Consider the following 21,690-nt stretch of genomic DNA (forward strand, 5'->3'; position numbering starts at 1 on the left):
GCAGCAAACGACAGAGCCACAATCCAGCTATATATATATGATTTCAAAGTTCATGTTTCTACTCTTACTCTTTTCTTGTTTTTTCCCCTGAGGAAGATTTGCCCTGAGCTAACATCTGTGCCAATCTTCCTCTACTTTTTGTATGTGGGTTACCGCCACAGCATGGCTGACGAGTAGCATAGGTCTGCGCCTGGGATCTGAACCCGTGAACCCAGGCTCCTGAAGAGGAGCACATCAAATTTAACCACTACACCACAGGGCCAGCCTCTCTTACTCTTTTCTACTTATATGTTATCCTCTTATGTGAAGTTCATATGTAATAGAAATCCTTTTAATTCAACATTGTAATTTCCTCTTCCTCAATTATCTGGAATTGAATAGACATGATGATATTGGTTAAAATCCCCAGTATTGATAAGCTGCAAATCTTTACCAAGCAAATAAATATAATGTGTATTTTAATATCCATTATTCAATGATAAATTTATAAAATAAACTCTAATGATAGTCACTATTTCCAAGGAAATAAATAATAAAAATAAGAGCAGAAATGAATGAAATTGATAACAGATGAAAAGAGCTTATTAATAACACTAGCTCTTGGTATTCTGAAAACATAAAAAAAACTCCTCTGGCACAAGTGATCAAGAAAGTAAAAATCAGGGCTGGTCCCGTGGCCAAGTGGTTAAGTTCGCATGCTCTGCTTCGGCGGTCCAGGGTTTTGCTGGTTTGAATCCTGGACACGGACATGGCACCAGTCATCAAGCCACGCTGAGGCAGCATCCCACATGCCACAACCAGAAGGACCCACAACTAAAAATACACGACTATGTACTGGGGGGCTTTGGGAAAAAAAGTAAAAATAAAATCTTTAAAAAAAAACAAAGGAAGTAAAAACGTAGGCACAAATAAACAACATTAGGAATAAAATGGTGTCATGACTGTAGTTAATGCAAAGATTTAAAAGATAGTATTATGAAAAATTATACAAATAGTTTGAAAATTTGGATAAAATGTGTAAATTACTGGAAAAAATTAACTTTGCAAACTGAGTCAAGGAGAAATAGAAAATCTTAAAATTATAATTAATTACAAAGATCAGCAGTTATAATTTTTTTACACAGAAAAAAGACCAGGCACAGATGGTTTTAGACTCCCATAATCTTTGCCCCTGGTGTTATATCTGTGAATATATTACAAGTCAAAAGAGACTTTAGAGATGGAGTTGAGGTTGCTAGTCAGCCTATTCAAGGAAACAGGAACCTCAGTCCTACAGCTGCACAGAACGGAATTCGGACCATGATCTGATGAGTCTCAAAATAGATTCTACCCTAGAAGCTCCAGAAGGGGATGCCACCCTGCCAACACTTTGATTTTGGCCTGTGAGACTCAAAGTAGAGAAATCAGCCATGCTCACCTGACTTCTAAACTGCAGGACTATGGCTAATAAGTGAGTACTGTTTTAAACTGCCAAATTTTTGGTAATTATGTACTAAAGCAAAACATAATAATAATAAACTAATACGGAAATTTCCCCTAACACATAAGGACCAGATAATTCAATCTTACACAATATATTTTGAGGAAGAAAAACAGGCAGATCATTCACAATCTTAATTTATGAGGCTGGTATAACCTTGATACAAAAACTAGGCCAAAAAAAGAGGATGAGAATAACAAATCATGAGCCAATCTCAATTAGAAAACAAATCCAAAGAATGTAAATAAAATAGTAACAAATTAAATCCAGTAACGGATAAAAAGGATAACACAACTTGACAAAGTTGTGCTTATCTCAAGAATGCAAGGGTGGTTTAATATTAGGAAATCTATAACGTAATTCACTTTATCAACAGAAAAAAGGAAGGAATAAAAGAGTGATTATCTTAAGACAGTCAGGAGAAAAGGGATCTAATCAAATGAGCAATCATGTAGGAATAAAACAGTAACAAGAAATCTCAGCAAACCAGGAACAGAAAGATGTTTCTTTTAAAAAAGACTGATATAGATTGAACGCAAGGATCTACTTTCACTTCTTGCCGAAACCAGGCTGAAAACAACATCAAAGGTAAACAAATTGTGGCCTGTCCATAAAATGAAATATTACCTTTAAAAAAGGGCACAAACAGGGATTAATATCAAAAACATTATGCTGAGTCAAAGAAGCCAAAGAAGTACATTCTGTATGAATCCATTTATATGAAATTTTAGAATAGGCAAAACTATTTTGCAGTGATAGGAAGCCAATCAAGGTTTGCCTGGGGCCAGGGGAACAGGAAGAGGGTTAATTGGAAATCTTTCCAGAGTGCTGTAAATGTTTTACATCTTGATTATAGTGGTGGTTCAGGTAATCAATATAAAGTTATTTTCTTTTTAATTTGCTCTAATGTACACAAATATGTGTTATTTTTACTTTTTGGAAGATTTTATTTTTGGAAAATCTTTGCATAAAACTATTTTACAAGTCCATTAGTAAAACAAAACCAATTTTTTGGTCAATAAATAAATATTTCCAACTATTATTTGACTTTATTTTTAGAACTGCTTTTCACTCTCAAGCATACTTCCCTTGGGGCAATAAATTATATGGTTCCCCTTATAATTCAGGAAACAGGCCCAAAGAGGTTCAGAAACTTGTCCAACTGGTGCAGCTAAGATTCAAATCCAGCTCTGCCCCTTCCCATAGTCCTCACTGTCCCGTGCCTCCACAGTGACCACTCTGCCTAGCTCTCACAAGTAAATAAGTGATATATCGTGTACATGTGCTTATGGAGATATGAACAAGTGCTGGGAAGCAACAAAGAGCAAATTATTTTTCCTGGGAGATCATGGCAGGCTATACAGAGACCTTGATAGGCATAGTCAGACTGGTGGAAGGAGAAGTTTAGCAGGTAGAAAGGGAAATGCAGTAGAGGAAAAGGAAAGCGCACGGCCAAAGGCAGAGAGACGCAGAAAAGCCCAGATGGAAAGAGAGGGTCCTGAACAAAAAGAAGGCCACACCACAGAAGCAGATAAGAAGACACAGAAAAACAGAGAGAGACTGTGATACTGAGAAAACCCAGCAGAGATACCAAGAGAGGGAAATCTGTTAGCTTGAACTACAAAGGGAGGGAGAAAAACATGGGGGAGAGGAAGAGGACTTAAAGGAGATGTGTGTGTGTGTGTGTGTGTGTGTGTGTGTGGGTGGGTGGGTGTGTGTCTGTGTGTGTGTGTGTGTCTGTGTGTGTGTGTGTCTGTGTGTGTGTGTGTCTGTGTGTGGGTGGGTGGGTGGGTGTGTGTGTGTGGGTGTGTGTGTGTGTTTGTTTCTACTAAGGGAGAAACATGGATGAACTAACAAAGAGAAAAAAAGATGAGGAGACATTGGAGAAATATGAAGGAGGAGAGAATCAATAACTGGTGTGGTGAAGGAATGAGAGAAATCGGAGATATATGGACTCTAGGAGGGTGAATGAGGAAAGAGAAAGTCAAAAAGGGAGAGAAAAAAGGGAAAAGAGAAATGGAGAGGGGGACTGAAAGAAAAAAAACGTCGGATTGAAAGATCATCCATTTATATAATTATATACACAGGTACATACACATGTATATGTATATTCACGTGTGTGTATGTATATACATATATGTATGTACAGACGCATGTGTATGTGTACGCATGTGTGAAGGAAGAGAAAAGAGACAGCAGGGGTAAAGAAATGATCGAATACTAAGTATTTAAAAGAGATAAATGAAGAGAAAGAAGACATCCATAAAGTTATCTATCTAGAATACATAATAGTTATTTTTATATTTTTCTTAGGAGAAATTATTTAAAACCCCATAATTGAGATGTTCTAATAGATTATAAAATTGTTTATTTCAATCATTCTTATACTCATTCAACAATTATTTATTGAACTTCACAGTGTAGCACGTAGTGAGTTCAAAAAGTACTGATTATAATCTTCTCATACATATAAAGTGAAAAACTGCAATATCCTGGAATCTTAGAATAGCAAATATAAAAAATCACAGTACTATAGTTAAAATATCAACTTAGGGACATATTTCCCCACCAAAAACTCTGTAATTTCGAACTAGTCTCTTCTCTCCACATTTCCCTGTGAGGCAGCTGCAAGAGCGGCGGGTCAAAGGGACTGAAGGAAATGTCACCCCGAGAGACAAAAGAGGTGAGGAGCAAGGCTGGGGGCGATCTGTCCAGAATCACAGCCACTAGGTTTGCACTCTCCCTGAGCACCTTGCCCTGCTGAGTCCCCTAGAGGATATGAGACGCGTGGCCTCTGGAAATGCATCTTACAAGGGCACACCCCAGGCTGACACAGTCAGCTCTTCGTAATTGGAAAAGCCTCGCATTTTGATCTACAGCCCTCAGGAGTCTTCCCACAGAGACTTTATAAAGAATCAACTTTCATTCTTCCCAAACCTGTGGCTCTGCCTTCCTAGCGGTTCGTACCAAAACAAATACACAGCTCGCAGGAACTTGGCGATTGCATCGCCTTTAATTATCAGGACATTAAAACTTCGTCAAAAGGTGTATTAAGTGTATTTGAAGTTTCTATGCTATCAAATGGGCTATATAGGTAAAAATTAAACACCTAAGTGTAGGATTTCAGGACAGCCCATAGAAACTTCCTAAATTTGAGAGCTGCCTATCACCTTAAAAGTCTTTCAAGTACAGGCAATTAGAATCTCTAATTAGGTCCTTCTTACTCCTCTTCTTTTCTCCTATGTCCACACTGTCACGCTGTTCCCACTCACCTTCAATAAAGTGCCTAGGCCTCTATTTTCCAAGACCTACCTCAACAGTGTTAGTTAAACCTATCCTGAAAGAAAGGTTCAGATCACCCATAAAGCTTTTGATTTCTCCATCATTCTAAATATGAATATTTTAAGAGTAAATCTGGCATTTCCAAAGTTTCTCCAAAGCCAGAGGATTATACATTTTTTTTTAAGATTAGCACCTGAGCTAACAACTGTTGCCATTTTTTTTTTCTGCTTCTTCTCCCCAAAGCCCCCAGTACATAGTTGCATATTCCAGTTGCAGGTCTTTCTGGTTGTGCTATGTGGGATGCCGCCTTAGCATGGCCTGATGAGTGGTGCCATGTCCGCACCCGGGATCCGAGCCAGCGAAACCCTGGGCCGCCGAAGCAGAGCGCACGAACTTAACCACTCGGCCACGGGGCCGGCCCCAGGATTACGCTTTTTTTTTAAAAAAAAACTTTTAATATAGCTACCCTATGTATTTTTTTTTCTTGAGGAAGATTAGCCCTGAGCTAACTACTGCCAATCCTCCTCTTTTTGCCGAGGAAGACTAGCCCTGAGCTAACATCTGTGCCCATCTTCCTCACCTTTATATGGGGGACGCCTGCCACAGCTTGGGGTGCCAAGTGGTGCCATGTCCCCACCCGGGATCCGAACCAGTGAACCCCGGGCCACTGAAGCTGAACGTGCACACTTAACTGCTGCGCCACCAGGCCGGCCCCATACCCAATGTATTTTACAAAGTTAGAGTAACACTCATAACAAATCCTGATGATTATACTTCCAAAAAAAATCATTTCACTTCTGAACAGAGATGTAAGATCCTGAATAAAACCCTGGCAAAGAAAATTCAGTAATAAAAGAATCACTCACCATGATCAAGTAAGGTTTATCTTAGGAATGCAAGGAAGATACACTGCTAGGCAATCTATCAATATAATACATCATGCCAACAGGTCGAATAAGTCATTTTTTGACAACTGCAATAGAAGCAAAAAACAACATTCACTATACATTCCTCATTTTAAAAAATATATAACCACCACAAACCTATTAGAACTGATAAAATCAAAGAGACTGATACTAGTGAGTGGTGGAGATGATGAAAAGCATCTGGGGCTCTCCTCTCATTAACTATCGTGATGGGGGCAGGGACGGATATGCAAACAAGTGAAGCTGCCCAGATTCCTTCCTGGAGACGTGGAGCTGCTTAATAGCTTATAGCCATAGTCTCTGCCATTTGGAGAAAACCTGTCTGCAGCGGGAAAGAATGAAGTCAAAGAGAGCTAATCAGAGTTGAAAAATGGTGACGGAGACAGAAGAAAAAAATATATCTATATATATTTATGGTGGTTAATGTTGTGTCAAATGGACTGGACGAAGGGACGCCCAGAGAGCTGGTAACATATTATTTGTGAGTGTGTTTCTGGAAGAGATTAGCATTCAAATCTGTAGACTGAGTAAAGAAGATTGTCCTCATCAATGTGGGTGGGCATCATTCAATCCCTTAAAGGCCTGACTAGAATAAAAAGGAGGACGAAGGGCAAATTTGCTCTTTGCTTGACCTGGGCCATCCATCCTCCGCCCCTGGAAATCGGGGCTCCCGGTTCCTGGTCCTCGAACCAGAACTTAGATCATTGGCTCTGCTGGTTCTGAAGCATTAGTACGGACTGCATTAGTACCCCTGCTGAAGGACAGACCTGGTTTTCCAGGGTCTCCAGCTTGTAGACAGCAGACTGTGGGAGTTCTCGTGTTCTGTAATCATATGACCCAATTCCTACGATAAATCTCCTCTTATATATATCTCTATATATCCTATTGGTTCTGTTTCTCTGGAGAACCCTGAAGAATACAATACGTAAGAGAGAGAGAGATGACCCTGCAATATTGATTCCCCCAGTATTACCTGAACACAGGTTCACTTTTGGGATTTTCATTAATATAAAACCGTAAGTTTCCATTTATTCTCATGCTCATTTGAATTGTTTCTCTTACTTTCAAGAGAGTTCTCACTAATGGAGAAGCAATGTTACATTGGAAGTAGACTATATATATTGAGCATCTATTATGACCAAGAAGCTAGACAAGATAAATAGAACGGAGCTTCTGCCCTCAATGTTAGTTAAGGATTAATCCAAATATATTAAAAATTCTAATAATATCCAACATGAACTGGGTTTTAAAACAATGCTTCATAACATGTGATTTCACCTAGTAATGACAACTTGGAAGGCCCTTCCTTAAAGACATAGGGACAATTTATTAATTATTGAAAGCTCTATTACTGAAATACAGTATCCACTGTTGAAAGATAACACTGTATCTTCATTTGCCAAACACGTCTGAAAAATGACACATTCAGTCAGTCAGCCAGTCTGTGTTCATGATATAAGTCTGATAATTTAAAAACCGAATTATCTTATTGGTTTGGAATAATGATACAATCCTGACAATATTTCTTTGCAATAATCAGGAAATGAGATATTTATAAGGGATATGAAATGTCTTAACCCTCTAGAGATCTATTGTTCTCCTATCAATATTATCACCTCTAGAATATGAACACAACTGCCAAACATATTCATATGTCATTAATATTGTACTGGATATATCTGGATATACATGGATGTGGATATATATGGATATATCCAGTATAATATTCAAATATACATATGCATCCAGTACAATATTCAAATTCCTATCAAGGTTTATGTTTTTGAATGCATATTCTTTTTTAATTAGAAGATTAATACAACAGCATTTCTGAAGTTCCGTGTAGCTACTTTGATTCTTTAATTTCTATCTCGTATGAGTAGCACACTTGCATAATTTTACTAGTCGCATCATGAGCCACTCATAACTGACAGTTCACGCCACTGGAGAGTAGCCAAAATCCCATTCGTTTTACTTCTGGGGAAGCCTAATTATTGCAGAGTTTCTAGGGAAGCATATTGACAAGTTGAGTGAAATGGATGGTTCTCATATTAAATTTTCCTAGAAAGAAAAAGCAAGATGACTCCTCTTTTATTTTCATAATGTGACTTTTCCTCAGAAATGGTGGAAATTTCAGCATTTCTAAAGCTATCTGGAATTTGTCCCTACAGATTTTTCAAATTGAAAAACAGAATATTTAAAAAAATGGTTTTGTTATTAAAAAAACTTTAAAACCAACAATTAACAATTACATTAGGAAATGAGAGGTGGACTAAGGAGAAACAAAACTCAAAACTTTTGAGCAACTCAAGCTTCTTAATCCACTATGAAAAATAATAATAACGCAACCTTACTTTCATGTAGCATGATTAAGGTTTCAAAAGCACTTTCGTATCAACAACTTCATTTGATACAACTGACTTGTAAGAAAGAACAAGGATTAAGCAGAGAGGCACAAATTTAAGTAATCAAAGTCATAGCCGTAAATAGCCATTTATTTATCTGTTCATCCATTTAGCATTTATTGAAAGATCACTATGTGCCAGACATTGTGCCAGCTGATGAAGGAATGCCCTTGCCTTCAAGGCTCTCAGACTACTCTAGAAAGGGTGGCAAAGAAGTTCAGTATGATGTAATAAACACTATAAGGTGCTTTCGTTCTTGGGAGACAACGTCTTTAAATTGGTGTGGAACTTCAAACTAAACTCTCTTAAACCTCACAGAGGAGATGTTCATGAAAAAAAAGGAATCTTTGTACGAGCACAGAACCACAGAATGTTAGAGCTGCAAAGGGCCTTAGAGATCATTATTCCAACAATCCCCTTATTTGATAGGTGAGGAAACGAAAACCTAAAGAGACTAAGCGATTTTCCAAAGATAATAAAATTAGAAGTGGCAAAGCTTTAAAATTTCTTAAGCCCTTTAGTATACTTCCCAAACTACCTCAAAACACACAGAGTCAAAAAAGGAAAGAAAGTGGAGCTGGCCCAGTGGCATAGTGGTTAAGTTCGTGCGCTCTGCTTCAGAGACCTGGGGTTCATGGGTTCAGATCCCGGGCACAGACCTGGCACTGCTCGTCAAAGCCACACTGTGGCAACATCCCACATACAATAGAAGATCAGCAGATTGGCACAGATGTTAGCTCAGGGACAATCTTCCTCAAGCAAAAAGAGGAAGACTGGCAACAGATTTTATCTCAGGGCCAGTCTACCTCACAAAAAACAAAAAAGGGAAAGAAAGTGTACAATAACTACACATATTTAGTCTGGGATGATAGATTTTACCACTATCTTTAAGGTTTTCAAAATATCAAAAGACAAAGGGGGCTTTTGTCGTAATGCTAGTCTTTTATAATTTTCCCATCAATTAAAATAATTTTAATACTCAATGATCAAACATTATTCGAAAGGCAAAATGAATAAATTATACTTTACATTATTGTAATGATCACTGCTGGCACCTCTCTGAATGAACAGGCAGCACCATGCCAACTGCTAAGTGTTTATGCTCTCAACACAAGGAATGGACAGTGGACATGGCAGTGCATAGGAATATACAATCCTCAGTCTGTGGCCATTTTTAGTCTACCTTTAGGAGTTCAAATATAAACGTGCTTTATTTCATAAACCCACAGTTCTTTATGCACTAATATCTATCATTATCGTTTCTTCCAATAACACCTTGAACCTTTAACAATGTGGATTTGTTGAGAAAAAGGCTATGTCACATTGGTCTTTGAAACTTCCCAAAATAATGTAGCGCGTCAGTCTCATTGACTTTTTAGACTGAATTATATTCACATTACCTATCTTCTGGTTCACTTTGCTGTTTCTGGTACAGTGGTTCTGCCTACATGAGTAAAATTTTATTACACTCTTAGCCTTCACTGTTGGCTCTACCTTGGCAGTCAAGTTTAATTGTGCCAGATGTTGTTTTTGCAAACCTCAATCCTTCTGCACAGATAATAGCCAGCCTGACCAATTCTCCCACTCAAAGTACCACCCTCCCTCAGAAAAGTGTCATGTTCAGGGGATAATTCCTGACAATGAAGTAAACTAACCTGCTTTCAATCAATTTGTGGGTTGCTATTTTACCAAAAGATTTGATCTTCATACTCCGAATGGTAACTATTTTTAACCTGGCTAGTCTAAAATGTTCATTTACTGCTTTTGTCTTATTATCTGTTTCTCTAACTACAGAATCCCATATAGAGAATATAAAGATGAACAGTAATTATAAACCAATGACATAGATTTTCCATGTGAAACTTATAAAATTGATCACATTGCTGTTTTCTATCAGCTACATCTATATTGATTTTTGTCTCTCTTCATACACAGGAAAGAAGCAACTCTTTCCACCTCCAATGATTTACTCCCCCAATAGGGGCTGCATTCAGGAAGAAATCCTATTCCTACCAGAATCTATCCTTTTGTTCTTAGATTTCCTTCTTCCTTCTATTTCTCTGCCCCTGCACATAAATGTATCTCTTTCCAAAACAGGCTTATAGAGTAACATGTCACTTACCCAGAGAACAGATTTCTAGTAACTTCAACCATCAGGAAAAAAAAAAATGCCACAAACCTTTATAAAAGAGAGAAAGACCTCTGAGAGGTCAGTTGTCAGAAAGCACATACTTATTTCATAAGACTAAAACTCAAAATGAGCTCTCCTTCCCCTGAGTTCCCACAGCTTATTATCCGGTCTTTTCTCATGGCACTTAGAATTTCTCCTTATTATTCTAGCTATTTATGTAAATGTGTTATCTTCCTTACCAGCCTGGAAGCTCTTTGCTGGCAGGATCCATGTCTAACTTATCTTATTCCTCACAATGTCAGTTTCTTCATTTATGTTCGATAAAGAACCATTTCTCCATCCTTTAAAGCCCCGTAAAGGTTGCAGAAAGGTCAAGGTAATGAGGACTAGGAAAAGGCTATTTGATTTGTCCAGTTTCCCACTAGTGTCTGACACTTATCGCATGCTTTTATTATAGGTATTTTTATACACGTCTTATATGTCCAACTGCTCCAACTAAAAAGGAAGCTTTCTAAGCTCCTTGAGGGAAAGCTCCATGTGTTGCTCATCTTTGTGTCTCTCAAAGCTTTTAACTAGAACCTTACACATAGCAGGCACAGATATATAAATGAATGAACATAAATCAGATCGGAAGGAGAAATAGCAGACACCCATAAGATGTGACAGCTAACAGCAAAGAAAGGCAGTAGAATATTAAAAAGAGATTTTTATTCACTCAACATTTATTAAGTGCCTATTATATACTAAGAACTGCTACATATTAAAAAGAATAAGATGTATAATTTCCCACAGAGAACTCCTAGTTCAGTGGGGTAACCAGGAATGAAGTCAATAACTATAAGCCAAAATCATAAGAGATTATGTCCTATTAATATATCCATTGCTTGAGCCTTGCCAAGTGCATGTTATATTGTAAAAGGATTTTTTAAATGACAAAATAGTTTAAACCAATAAAACTGAGTACTAAAATAGGTAAGATGACATTAACTGGAACACCTCATGCTAGATGAGATATTGCTTACTATATTACCACCATTTCTGAAATGCTTATAATCTAAATTAGATTGCTTTATCAACATCCTCTTTGTGCCTTATCCCAAACAATAGATATGAATAGTTATTTTACATGGATTATCATATTTTAGGAGATATTCTTAAATACATCTAAAGTGTCTGATTATTAATAATATTAAGTACTTAAATTTTTCTTTCTCTTCTTTTTATAAAGCAAGATTTCTCTGAGTATCTTATATAATTTCCCCAAACCTTATTAGGTATTTCATTCAAGTAGAATTAGACAATTTCCAACAGTTTATGGAACCATAAGGGGCTACCCCAATATGTGATAGATGATAGCAGGAGTACTAGCTAGTTATTACAATATTCAAGCACAGCCTTTGAGAATAATTTTACTCAACTTGTTAAGACTCAGCAATTTAGTCCACTATCATCCTCTTTTCTCTGGAAATGACTGAGACCCTAGCTGAATATCAAATAAATTTCATTTCCTTTCCTGTGGATAATTGAAAGGTAGAGTGTCTGTGAAAGGGAGAATTTTACCACTATTTACAGCCTTAAAGTGTTAATGGACTAAAGGCCTTTAGTAGCATTTATTTAAGCAAAACAAGGTGCACACTGAGAAAATGGGCCTGAGTTAGGTACCCTATATACAGTGCTGGATTGGATAATAATCTAGCCATTCGTCTGCTAAAATAGTTGATAGCTGTCTAAAAACTAGCAGTAAATGGCAATGTGTATTGCAGGGTATGCCCTACTAAAGATGTACTAGACAAGAATTATATTAACACTTTAGGAGCAGGTTTTTTCTCTGCTTGAAAGAAATATGCATTCATCACAGAAAATTTGGAATATTGGAAAAGAACAAATAACATTATAAAAACCATTCATTATCCAAAAACTCAGAAATTACAAGTATCAACATTTTGGTGCATGTCCCTCCAGTATGTGTACATTGTGTTTGTGTGTGTGTGTGTGTGTGTGTGTGCAAGCGCATGTGCACGCATGCTTTATGTAGTATACATATGGACTCGTAATATGTTTTCCCCCACTTCAGACTACATTACAGAAATTTTCCCCATCCATAGATGTAATTCTAATTTTAAATAGTCACATAGAATTCCATGGTATAAATGGACCATAAGGTATTTAAACAACGACCTACTGTAGGCCATTTAGGCTACCTCCAATTTTTCATTATTATAACTAACTATAATAAACATATCTCTTTTCATACATCACTGGCTTTTTTTTCCTTTGCACAAATTACTAGGAGAATTAGTAAATATCACCAAATTCCTTGCAGGAAAGGTTTTACACTATCATCAGCAGTGTACGCACTTTCCTCACCAATGCTGTATTAAATAGATGATAGGTAGGTAGGTAGATAGATACACAGATACATGCATACACACACATACACACACACAACACACACACACTTCAGTGGCTTAAGTTAAAGAAGCCAACGGTGATCTTGTAACTCTAATTTGTACTTCTTGGTCAGTAGTGAAGTATTCATTTCATGTGAGCAGTAGTTACTGATATTTCTGAATTTTTATATTTCTTCTTAAATATTTGCTCATTTTTCTATTGATGACAGAATGTTTCTCATTTTCCTATGAACTGTAAGTGCTACTTGAATATATAACATTGAAATGTTATTTGCCAATCAGGGTTGCAATTTTATGATGAAAATATGTAGAAAATTACAAAGGACAATACAACACAAGTATAATTATCCCCCTTCCAGAACTAATAAACATCACTACTACCATAACTGCAGAGCAACTTCTATTTTTGAAAATAAATAAAATACAACAGATAGAGTTGAAGTCCTTTTGTATCACTCCCCAAACCAATTCCCCTCCCTCCCTCCCCATAACTATCAATAATCATGAATTTGATGTGTATCCTTCCCATCCTATTCTTACACACTGTAAGCATTTTCATGAAAAAAAAATGCAATATTATTTGGGCTATCTAAAAAAAGTTAAATATCATATGCATCATTCTGTAGCTCATTTTTCTTACTCAACATTATGTTTTTGAGATCTATCCATGCTGATATATAAAAATCTAGCTCATTAACGTATGTCAATTTACCAGTTACTTATACAATGTCCATTCATTTTAACTGCGATATACTATTCCATCTCATCAAGACATCATCACTTATCCATTCACTACGATAAACATTTGTTTCCTGCTTTTGGTATTGTAAAAATTGGGTTAGCAACTAACCTTGTGCATATATGCACCAATTTCTCTATGTTATACACCTAAATTTGAATTGCTGAAATCAGGACACTTGAATTACTAAATTATTGAATCATTTTCAACCTCATTATATATTGTTATATTTCTCTCAATTTTCTAATGCTTTATTTAGGATTTTTGTATATATGCTCAGAAAAGAGACCGAACTATAATCTTCTTTTGCTACACTTTGTCTATTTTTCAGTAATAAGTTATTAATAATTTCATAAAGTGAATTGGGGAGCATATCTTTATTTTCTAGACATTGAAAGCTATGTATGGAATAGGGACTATCTATTCTTTGAAAGTGTGGTAAAAATCACATGTACTTGGGCCTGACACCTTTAGAATGGAGTGGGAGTGAGGGCCATATTTTGTTTTTTAATTTCAGTTCAATTTCTTTAATGATAATCAGTTTATTCAGATTTTCTATTTCTTCTGGCTTCACTCTGATAATATTTACTTGTCGGGAAAATTTAGTAAGTGTTTAAGCCTGGGATTATTCCCCATATGGTGAAGCCTGAAACAAGAGCTTGTGTGCAGACAATATATTTGGGGAGCATGACCCCAGGGAATGGGTATGTGGGACTGGAAAGGAGTGAAAAAGGATGGAAGAAAAGCCTATTCAAGGTTGTGTTATTGAGTTGATCACTACTGTGGCCAACTAGGGCTAGATTCCACGAGTGACCCTATGAGAAGCCACACAGAATGACCCTCAGAATTGTTCACCGTTCACCCAATGGCTCCTGCTCCTCATTGGTGAAGGATGGCCCCTGGGTTATTGAATTCCTCTTTCAGATTGCATATGCATACGAGTGCTATGGGCTTCCACACATCGGAAAGTAAGATGAGGGGGCTGGCCCCGTGGCCAAGTAGTTTAAGTTCCGTGTGTTCCGCTTCTGCAGCCCAGGTTCGGAAGTTCAGATCTCTGGCGTGGACCTGCTATACTCATCAGCCATGCTGTGGAGCCATCCCACATACAAAGTAGAGGAAAACTGGCATGGATGTTAGCTCAGGGCTAGTCTTCCTCAAGGAAAAAAAGAGGAAGATTGGCAATGGACGTTAGCTCAGGGTGAATCTTCCTCACCAAGAAAAAAATAAAAAAGAAACTAAGATGAAGTGGCTACAACTATTAGGTCACACTTGTGCAAATCTGTTTGCCACAGCAATGACTAGGAGTAAAAAGTGAGTTAGTGCACAAGAGATGGAGCACACAAGGTATCCAATACACAATTTCATCCTAAAATTATTTATGATTTTTATGATTTCTTGTATCCTTATACTCTCTTTTCATTTACAATATTATTTGTGCATTTTCCCATGATTCCTCTTCCCCTGGGATTTTTCTGGTTTATCAGCACTTTCAAAGAATTCGCTTTCAGTTCTACTGATTGGTTTTATTTTTTATATTTATTAATTTCTGCTTCTACTTTTATTATCTCTGTCTTCAACTTACTTTAATATATGTCCATTAAAGCAAACTTCACATTTTATCATCCAGATCTTCTACAATTTGTTGTCTTACCAGTCTTCCCTTCATTGCTCTGCTTTTCCCTCTGGGGAACCCATAGCATGTGCTTCTGGTCCATTTAATCTTGCCACAACTTCCGCCACATGTGTGGAACCAGGACAAGGCTTGGTCAAGCACAGAACGCCAATTCCTTGCCCTCAAAGACAGTTCAGAAATGGACACAGAGCCTCAACAGAGCTACTGGGTTCCTAAGAACTGCTAACATGGATGCTGAGAGGAAGAGACATTCTCTTACCTGAGCAGCTTCAACTGTAAAATTGTGATGTCCACTGAATGAAATAATCATATATAAAACATTTGGTAGAGCGCGGGGGATTTACGAGGCACCAATATCTTAGTACCCTCTCCCCCGCTTCTCTGTTGATCACACACCCCAAATGCAGGCTAACTGTCTATGAAGAAAAAATCCCATCCACCACTGCAAACATGCATATACAAAGTGATGGCGGTAGTATTACATCTGTCCAGGGTATTCGTGTTTTAACTAACACTGAGAAGTCTTCTAGAGGAATTTTAATCATTCATGGTTTAATCTGAGGCACTATATTTTTTTACTCTATTTAGCACAGCCCAAGATACCTAGATGACCAAGTGCCCTTACGGCTGACTCTGCCTGCCGCAGTAAATGAGGCAGCCAACTCTTCTTTCACCTAAGAGAAATGAGAAGTTACTAGGCTTTCAGGAAACGTGTTCAAGGCGGTTATACATTCTGACTTCCCCATGTATTTTCAGTCCATTCAGGCAAACACTGCCATCAAGAAACAACCATGCCGGGGGGTGGGGGGCTGGCCCCGTGGCCGAGTGGTTAAGTTCACCCGCTCTGCTGCAGGCGGCCCGGTGTTTAGTTGGTTCAGATCCTGGGCATGGACATGGTATTGCTCATCAAACCACGCTGAGGCAGCGTCCCACATGCCACAACTAGAAGGACCCACACGAAGAATATACAACTATGTACCGGGGGGCTTTGGGGAGAAAAAGGGAAAAATAAAATCTTTGGAAAAAAAAAAAAAGAGAAACGGGGCGGCCCAGTGGCGCAGCAGTTAAGTTCGCATGTTCTGCTTCTTGGCGGCCCAGGATTTGCCGGTTTGAATCCCGGGTGCGGACATGGCACCACTTGGCATGCCATGCTGTGGTAGGCGTCCCACATATAAAGTAGAGGAAGATGGGCATGGATGTTAGCTCAGGGCCAGCCTTCCTCAGCAAAAAGAGAAGGATTGGCAGCAGTTAGCTCAGGGCTAATCTTCCTCAAAAAAAAAAGAAAGAAAGAAACAACCATGCAACTTAGAAGGAGTAAATCTGCATGCATTTCTAAAACAAACTGATTAGTCATCATAAGATGCACTTGTGCCCACCTATCCAAGGGCAGTTTCAAACACAAGCAAAGTTTTATTTGCTTCTCTGGAATTCAGAAATGCAGGCCATTCAGTGGCCAATAGGTCAGTTCTTGAAAGTAAAAAAACTAAGATCCTGATAAAGTTTCAAATTCAATCTGAGTCTCATCGTTGCACAGGAGGAGTCAGGAAAAAAAGTCTACAGTATTTTAAGCTTCTCTTGGGCGCAAAATATAGCAATTCACAAAGTTATAACTGTTCCATGCTGAAACACAAGTGGCCTGACTCCAGCACAGTGAAAACTATCCAGAACTTTATATTCTTGCCAACTCATAATCACAAAAACTTGATTTGGGGTGTTTGTAATAGAGGGTATGGACACTCAATGATGAGCTGATTACTTTTATATCAACAAAATCAATCCATTATACAGCATTAGAAAGGAATAATGACCGATTTCCTCGAAGGCTCACTGAGGACCCATTCAAAGCATAAAGCAAGTTCAATAATACTTAGCAATATATTTGGCCTCAAATGTCTAGATTTAGCCTAAATGACCCAGTGTTTGCAATTATTTGAGCTCAATTCAATGCACTAGGCCTACACACAGTGGAAAATTCTACTATCCAAGAAGCAGCCATCTTGAGGCTCAGTCAGCTTGATGTGCGTTGCCTTTCACGTTCGGGCCACAGTTTCATAAAGGAGATAACACTTGTGTATGTTTCCTCCCAGGGCCGTTATGAAGACAGTTGAGTCAGGCAATGGCTTAAACTTTTGGCCTAAAGGTGCAACACAAATTCCACTAGAGAGTACACACAAACTCATGTGTTCAATAGCTAACATCCATTAAAGGGAGGACCCAGGATGATACTTGGTAAATACACTCAGTCACTTTCTCCCAAGATTCCCCGCTGTGATTTTCAAAAGGAAAGACGCACAATGTAGCACATTGGGAAGCCTCGTATCTCTAGAATGGGGCAGCCTGGGTTTGAACACCTGCCTCAACGCTTACTAGCAGTGTGGCATTTTTTATGTTGTTTACACTTCCCAAGTCTGAGTTCCCTGTCTAAAAATGGGCACAAAAACTGTGCCTCACTCATAAGGCTGTTGTGAGCATTAAAGTTTTGTTTATATTTTAATACACCAACACCAGTGAATGGTACATTAGAAACACCATATGACTAATTACACTATTATAATGGTGTATTAGCGAGGATTCTCCAGAGATGCAGGCCAATAGGATGCATATATCTATAGAAAGAGATTTATTATAAGGAATTGGCTCATGCAGTTATGGAGGCTGGCAAGTCTCCAGATCTGTCGGTTGAATCGGCAAGCTAGAGACCCAGGAGAGCTGACATTTCAGCTCGAGTCCGAAGACAGGAAAAAAGCCAACATGTTAGTCTGAAAGCTGCCAGGCAGAAAAAATTCTTCTCTTTTGAAACAGCTTTACTGAAATATAATTGATATACAACATAGTACCTATGGTTAACAATTCAGTATCGTACACTTAAAGATTTGTTAAGAGTGTAGATTTCATCTTAAGTATTCTAGCCACCAAAAAAAAAAAAAGGAAAAACCCACAAAGGAGCTGTCAGGCAGGAAGAATTTTTCTTACTCAAGGGAGGGTCAGCCTTTTTGTTCTATTCAGGTCTTCAACTGATTAGATGAGGCCCACCCACCTTAGGGAGGGCATCTGCTTTATTCAGTCTAACAATTTAAATGTTAATCTCAATCAAAAACACCCTCACAAGGTGGTCAATTAAAAGAAAATGATTTGAGGGCAGCTTTGGTATACTGGGCAATACTGATTGCAATTAAAGCTTAGAAAATTTAAAGCACCCAGAATAACGTTTGACCAACTCCCTGACCACTCTGTGGCCCAGTCAAATTGACACATAAAATTAACCATCACAAAGAGAAGTTAGTAACATTGTATCCTATGCATATATGATGCTACCAGAATGTACTCAAACTGCAAAAGGCATTGAAAGGTCTCTGCTTCTCTGTAATTTCAAACAACTGATTCGAAGGAAGATTTTGTCTGAGTATAGTTTAGTATAGTTTTGCTTTGTTTTTTATCAAAGTGCCCAGTTGTTCAACTAAATTAATTGGTCAGTCCTTTCTAAATAGTCAGTTGTGGCTACAGTCAAATTGAGCGGAACTTTTATAGCCTAGTAATTTTTGAAAAGGGGCAAAGCTCTCCAGCACAGATGGTCATCACTATATAGTACTAGGTTTGAAACCTAGGAGCAGTCCTTCCCACCATTAATCCTTAGGTTGGATTAAAGAGCACCATTGAGTGTATCAGATAAATAGAGCAATAAAGTGGTACCAAAATGAAATTTTATTCTGTTTTTCAGCAGCTCAAGTCAATGACTTAAAGTGAGAATTAAATGCCTGAAAGGGAAAATAATTTATGAAATAGAAAGTAGGCTAGAATGTTCACAGAGGTAGCAAAAGTGGCAAGGAGTGCATGGCGTAAAAATCACAGTTAAATTTTCTAAGTTTCAATTGCAATTAATATTGCCCAGTATACCAACGCTGCACTCAAATCATTTGCTTTTAATTGGCCACCTTGTGCTTTCTTCCAAATTTTTCCACAAGTAGTCACGAAGATTTAAATTTTGTACAGATGGTTGATTATACTATAATGCCTAAAACATGGTATTAAAGGGACATTTTTAAATCGAGTGTAATATTGAACAAAACCAAGAAAAATTATATACCTTTCAATCTAGAAAGTTGTTCTATACATGACAGAACACAATCTATCACTTCTCCCTTGCTCTCAGTTCATCTGTTTGATAAATGAACATTCAGTTGAAAATAAAGGGTTAAGCAAATAGCGAGAGAATGCCTGGCCTCTATTCCTAAGAGATTCTAAAATTGAATACTTCTAAAACAAATGCTGTTTTTTAACTGTTCTAGCTTTCAGTGGAGGGAGAACTTCTGGGAAGATATCAAATGTGTAGATAGTATTTTTAAACAAATAGAAAAATCAGAGGCCTTAACATAATTTATATTCTAAATACATGAACATATAATGGCTATCATTTATTGAGGTCTTACTATGTGTCAGGCATTTCAGGAATATTATCTCTAATTGTCACATTCACAACATTCCTTCAGGATAGCTATCAGCTATCTACCCTCTAACCTCCACTTCTTTACCACACTCTCAGCCTTCCCCCGCTACAGATGAGGAATCTGAAACTCTGGGATTTTAAGATATTAGGGGTTACGGCAGGAGGCCATAAATCTGAGTGGCTCTGAAACCAGTTTCACGCAGCACCAACGCCCACCAGGCCATTCTACCTCTAAAGAAATATTCAAGTCCCAGGACCACAAGCATTTCTTTTCCAAGCAGTGCAGCTATTTTCTCTTTGAAAAAAAATTTACTGATTTGTTTCTAAGTATTGCATCTGTTTATTGTAGAACATGTGTAAAACACAGAAAGGCAAAAAAAGAAAATACAAATAATTTGTAATTACATCAGGAACCCCATGGCACATGTCATGGATGATGTGCCGTGCCACCGAGATCCCCCCTTCAGAACAAAAAGATTTATCCCCCAAAGGATTGGGAAGGTCGTGGCTGTCAGCTTGAAGCTTTCAGCCCTCTTTGGGAATTTCCTTGGCTGAGGAGAGGCACCTACCAGAAAGTCAGAGTCCTTCACCAGGGCCAGCCTGCATACAATGCCTGATTGCGCTGCGGTTTTAAAGAGTCCCCTTTTCCTCGACTTTATCCCTTTCCTCAACTCAGGACAGCTAGGAAGAGCTATCCCCATGGAGTCAGATGACAACTGGTTGTGGCCACCCTTCAGCCCAACTACTCCCTCTGCCCAACCATGTTTTGTTCCTTTCCCACAAACAGGGGTTGAATCTAAAAGTACTCTCTAATAAACTTCCTTCATGCTCACATCTGTTTCAGAGTCTGCTTTCTGGGGAACCCAACCTGCAGCAGCATATATCCGTCCAGGCTTGGAGGATGTATGTGTAAAATGTAGGACAATAGCGTACCCACTGCATTGTAATCAGCTTGCAGTTTCACTTAAAAATACAGAATAGGGGGGGCTAGCCCAGCAGCGTAGCAGTTAAGTTCGCACATTCTGCTTCAGCAGCCCGGGTTCACCAGTTCAGATCCCGGGTGTGGACATATGCACCACGTGTCAAGCCATGCTGTGGCAGGCATCCCACATATACAGCAGAGGAAGATGGGTACGGATGTTAGCTCAGGGCCAATCTTCCTCAAAGAAAACAAAAATACACAATAGGGGTCAGCCAGTGGTATAGTGGTTAAATTGACATACTCCACTCGGTGGCTCCAAGTTGCAGGTTCAGATCCCAGGCGTGGACCTAGCATCATTTGTCAAGCCATGCTGAGGCGGCATCCCACATAAAATGGAGGAAGATTGGCACAGATGTTAGCTCAGCGACCATCTTCCTCACAAAAAAAAACAATACACAATAAACATCTCGCCACAATCTAAACATCCCTTTACAACATTATTTTAAACAGCTGTATTGTATTCTACTGTGTATGCCATCATTTATCTATCCAACCTCCAACATTGGAGTATTTCCAAATTTTTGGTTCTAAACAGGATATTTTTTTTTTTTGGTGAGGAAGATTCACCCTGAGCTAACATCCATTGCCAATCCTCCTCTTGTTTTTTTTGCTTGAGGAAGATTGTTCCTGAGCTCATATCTCTGCCAATCTTCCTCTACTTTATATGTGGGATGCCTCCACAGCATGGCTGATGAGTGGAGTAGGTTTGAACCTGGGATCTGAACCCACGAACAAGGGCCACTGAAGTAGAGGGCATGGAACTCTAACCACGAGGCCACGAGGCCAGCCCCTAAACAGGATATTTACATAGTTTCAAAGTATATCCCCATAGGATGGTTGTTAATTATTTCCCAGTGGAGAAACCTTGCAGACACCATTTTAACAAAACCATGCAAGCGAACATCACCAGTAATGGGAGTAAGTAACAGTATGCGCCCTCCTGAAATGATGCACTAAGAGTTCAGAATTGCTTCTGTGGGACTCCTGCCCAAAATGCTTAACCTAAAACTAATCACGAGAAACACCAAATAAACCCAAACTGAGGGACATTCTACAAAATGACAGGCTTGCACACTTCAAAAATGTCAATGTTGTGAATACAAATAAAGGCTTAGGAGATTTTCCAGATAAAAGAAGACCAAAGAGACATTACAACTGAACACGCCACATGATGTTAAATCTTCTTTTGCTATAAAGGACATTATTAAGACAACTGGCAAAAATTCAGTGAGATCTGCACACTAGACAATAACACTA

General features: G+C 38.3%; 1 long non-coding RNA gene across 5 annotated transcripts in view; it reads right to left on the reverse strand.

Moving 5' to 3' along the window:
• LOC139080947 (uncharacterized) overlaps positions 1–21,690 on the reverse strand; it is a 716,757-nt gene that overhangs the window by 505,496 nt on the left and 189,571 nt on the right. Inside the window, exon 2 of one of the 5 annotated variants that reach the window (XR_011535836.1) lies at positions 5,629–5,735. The exons of the other annotated variants lie outside the window; for them this stretch is intronic. This is a non-coding gene — a long non-coding RNA (uncharacterized lncRNA). The remainder of the gene's footprint in view (positions 1–5,628; positions 5,736–21,690) is intronic. 5 annotated transcript variants of the gene reach the window in all.

The sequence above is a fragment of the Equus przewalskii genome, chromosome X (genome assembly GCF_037783145.1).
Source record: "Equus przewalskii isolate Varuska chromosome X, EquPr2, whole genome shotgun sequence".
In the NCBI taxonomy this organism is placed as follows: Eukaryota; Metazoa; Chordata; class Mammalia; order Perissodactyla; family Equidae; genus Equus; species Equus przewalskii.